We start from the raw sequence: 4,479 nt of genomic DNA, 5'->3' as shown, positions 1-4,479 counted from the left end.
TGGTGACTGTTGCTTTCGTTAGTTAGAACGTTGTGGGTTAGTGTGCTTTTTTTATACTGCCAAAGACCATTTCTGAGGAATAAAACTCCACTTTGTGACCAGGTTTTTGTAGTTTCTTCCACCCTATCACAGTAATAAATCCTCTTTGGTATAAATAGATATAGTGGCAATATCATGTCTATAAAAGAACATCTGCATTGCGTCTGTTTAAGTAGATCTGCACTCTGTCCGCATTGCACTCATTTTACATAAAAAATGTATCAGCTAAGCAAATGTAGTAAAGAAGTAAAAATATTCCAGACTGTTCTGTGGTGCTTGTCACCTGTTTATCTTAGCTTGTATATATTAGCTCTTCTAATGCCACTAAATAAGCTGATTATCATTCATAGCACACTGGTAATTTCAACTTACTGGCTTCAATGCACAACCGGGACCTCCTGTACTTGAATCTTGAGAAAATGGTGTGTCAGATGATGAAGGCTACACCTTGAATCAACATTTGGGTAAATAAAAGTGGTAAATCTCAAGCAGCAGACACAAAGTATTGAAGGACTTAGATCAGGGCTCAAAAACATGAGGTCATTTCAGTTTACTTCAGAGACAATTAAAGAACGTGACTGGTAATTAACAGATATGAAAAACAGTCCATGCTTTGCGGTCACCTTTCACATAAAACAAAACTCTAAAGCAGCTGCACTATTGAAAGCTCTGGCACAAAGACCCTAGTAGAATTCACCATTGTCTGTAATGTTTATTACGCTCCAACTCTATGGAATGAGCAATAAATACTGATAACACTGAACATTCTTTACCAATAGTTGCGATAAAGTTTAAATTGGTCCAGGTGATGACGATACAGAAAATGACAAGGGGTGATTTAATTTAAAATGGTTCTTTCCTTTGGAATAGTGAAAGTTCTGAGTCAATTTCATGGCAATCTTCCCAAAAATACAAGATTTCACTCCTTTAGGAACATAGACCTCCATGGAAGTCTGGGTTTAGGGTTTTGAACTTTGTCATTGAACAGTGTTGTTTGGTTGGTTGATGAGGTTTTGACGGGCAGTGATGCCACAGAGAAAGTCTTAGAACTCACCAAAATGGTTAGGAATCATGTTCTAAGGATCATGAACATTCATGATGCAATTTTACATCTAGCTGTGGAGATCTTGGTTTCAATGAATGAGTCTGAAATCATTTGACTGATTGGATATCATCATTAGACGTCACTGCTGCAGTATCATGTTGGGATCTCACTGCAAATTCATTGCAAGAAGGGCAATTTTTCTCAGTTTTCAGGTGACCCTAACAGAATGATTCGGTAGAGTCCTCATCAGTCAAATCCTTCTTTACATATTTTGTGATCATAGGGTTCCTGACCTCCTCATCAGTATGAGGAAGGTTGAGTTCATGACTCCTAGCAACTGATACTGTGGTTTCTGTGTTGAATGCAATTTATGTCAGTGGGACTAAGAACTACTGAATTGCAAGAGCAAATAAGAACAAAGTCTGTTCACTAACAGTGATTGGACAACCATAAATGAAGTTTCAAGCCGAACGAATGAAGAGAAGCAGAATGGCAAAATTATATCTGATTACCAGTATGGCTGTGTGGTTGGTTGGTGCCGGACTGAAAGATCCAGCATGGACCAGTGCTTCCACTTTTAGCTTTGGTGCCAGAATAACATGCAAGAATAACTGACACTTGCACTTTTGAAAGAACACCTTGTAAACTAAAAGCTATTGCATATTAACCAGAGTTCAGAGAATAGGGTAGAGCCAAAGTAATTAGAAGAAGATAAAATTCAGCAGTTTTTGGACAAAATTTCGGAAGCAATAAGATAAATGAAAACAGGACTGAGTCTTGCAGTGTTACAACAGTGTTCTGAGCTAAGAGGACCATTAGTATGTTAACAGGTGGATATTTAGAAAGTAATGGGTACCATGTTGAACATTTTAAGCTACATAATGTAGCGTTAGAATGCTGCATGTTAGCATTTGACCACTGGAACAAAACTCAAGCTGTAGCTGTGCCCAAAGTAGAGTAGGCTGATGGGAATGTTATTACAGTAATTTCTGGACTATAAGCTGCTACTTTTTTCACACGTTTTAAACCCTGCGGCTTATATAATGATGCTAATGTATAGATTTTTACGGGCGAGCTTCATGCCGCCAGTACATTTAACCTCGTCACATCAGACCAATGAAATTACCGAACAGGTCACAATGGATCAATGAAGCTATTCAAATTAAATCAAAGGCACTCACACTAAACTCTTCAGATCAGTCACTGTACTTTTTTGTTGGAAATTAAAGTAATGGACAAATTGGGCCCAATAGAAACACTAAATAAAGTCATTCACTTTTCTACCAACTTTGGGACATGTTGGCTCCCTTTCGGTTATTTCCGATCTTTGCAACCATCGTCTATATAAAAAACATGGATGTGATGTCAGTCTTTTGTTTGTGATCTACAGTGTTAAATCCTTCAGCTTGGCATTAGGCCATTGGCATCTTGACCTCTTTCAACCAGAGGTAACAAGCAACAGTTGGACCTGAGTGGACACTACAGTAGCAACCTTACGATCACAAGGCAGCCTTTCCCTAAAACACACCCTGATTTATCATGTGTTTTACTCTAAATTGGACCATAGTTCACAAAATGAATATCATGCTGTTGTCAAAAAGTCTTCAAACCAGTAATTCAAACCATAAACTAATTTGGAAAATGTTTACTGGGGTAATAAATCAAGTAAGATGTTGTTTCATTTTCTCATAGACTTCTATACAGTTGCAACCAGAGGGGTTGCCGCCTGGTGGCCATTACAAACAATGCAGGTTTAAGTCACTTCTGTATGTCTGGCATAACTTTTATATAGTTTATGAGACCGAATTTGCGATTCTTAGTGCCCTGCTGCTTTGACAGCTGAAAAGCTTGTTATATTTTGTCGTCCGCTTTGCTCTGACATGGGCCCTATGGCACTTGGAGTAAAATATCTGGATGAGATCTTCGATGTGTAAGTTTAGATCTGTAAAATCATAACTTACCAGATTAGTTATACTGACTAAAGTGGCTTAGCTAGGCACAATGGTGAATGATCTGGGGAAATGATCTAATTGGGATTTTTCTGGTGGATATTCCAATCGGATTTGGGCTACAAATTTTTCACGTTAAGCCTCAGTGTAATATCCACCATGCAGCAGATTTAAAAAGTGTTATAAAACATTATAACATGAGATACCATCTAATATTAATTGCTCCATATTTTGACTTCTAAACATGTATTATTTACATTTTTTTATTGGCATAGGACATAGAACAGTTGCCACAAAAGCTGTGTAAAGTTAAATAAGGTGATAATAAACATTGCAATCTTGTTTTTTTTAATTGAGATTTTGATTTGTAATCGATGAATTGATTAATGTTTGAGGGCTCAAACACCTGTAATGCTGTAACTAATGAGTTTCACATTATAGTGTTGTAGACTTCAGGTTTGGTTGTACATGAGATTCATCAGTTCCTGCATCTTGTGCGTGTTGCATAGCGCTGAATGCACAAAACCAAGCTCACATGTCGGGGTTAGGTTGTCATTGTTCAGTTGTGAAACATTAGATGCCACCAACATCTCTAGATCTGAGTTACTACCTACCTGACGTGTCCCCTGAGGACAAAACCTGCTTGACTTTGCATAGGAATGAACCTGTACTGTTCTAATTGGGCAGAAATGCCAGATGTGTGTGAATTCTTACTTTGAAGTGTGATTAATTGCTGATTATTCTTTTGTTTATGCATCAAATAACAAAGCAAGTCATTTGAGACATGAGTGGAAGTGCTGCAAACAATACGCACTGAAAATAATCAACTGAATATTAGAATGAATTGAAACAAATCACGTATGAAGCTCGGAAAACCTTTGTTCTGACACATTGTGCTCAGCTGGTAGTTTATCTCTTGGAACTCTTTTTTCGGCAGCTCTGCTTGTTACTTCATCTGTTTCATGGCCTAGCAGTGTCATGTTTTTGCTCCGTTCATTCGTTAGCCTGAGGCTCGGCGGAGACAAAAGACTCTCCTGTTGAGAGGTTTGGGAAGTGGCCTGACGTCTGCGATGGAAAACCATTTGGTTCTGAGCCTTTTATTCTTTTTTTTTTAACCTCCACCTTCCTCCTACTGTGGCTGCACATTAGCTATAAGAGCTTGTTTTTCCGCTTCCTGAAACACCTCATTGAGCAGAATAGATTTCACCTTTGCATGACAAAAGAGAAACAAATGAAGAATAGAAAGGAGCAGCATGAGGTGTGAACACTGAACATATTTTGGGTTGGGCGGCAGTTTTCTGTGAGTTTGGTTCCACTGGTTGTCTCCACTGGCATCGAGGTCTTCCAGCTTGCAGAAATGGAGTGGTTATAGAGTTGGAGCTGACTGAGCATGCTCGGTGGAGACCCTCTGAAGAGGAAGACCGACAGAGGGAGCCACCAGGTCAC

Source organism: Amphiprion ocellaris, chromosome 17, assembly GCF_022539595.1.
Source record: "Amphiprion ocellaris isolate individual 3 ecotype Okinawa chromosome 17, ASM2253959v1, whole genome shotgun sequence".
In the NCBI taxonomy this organism is placed as follows: domain Eukaryota; kingdom Metazoa; phylum Chordata; class Actinopteri; family Pomacentridae; genus Amphiprion; species Amphiprion ocellaris.
This window is presented reverse-complemented; position numbering follows the sequence as displayed.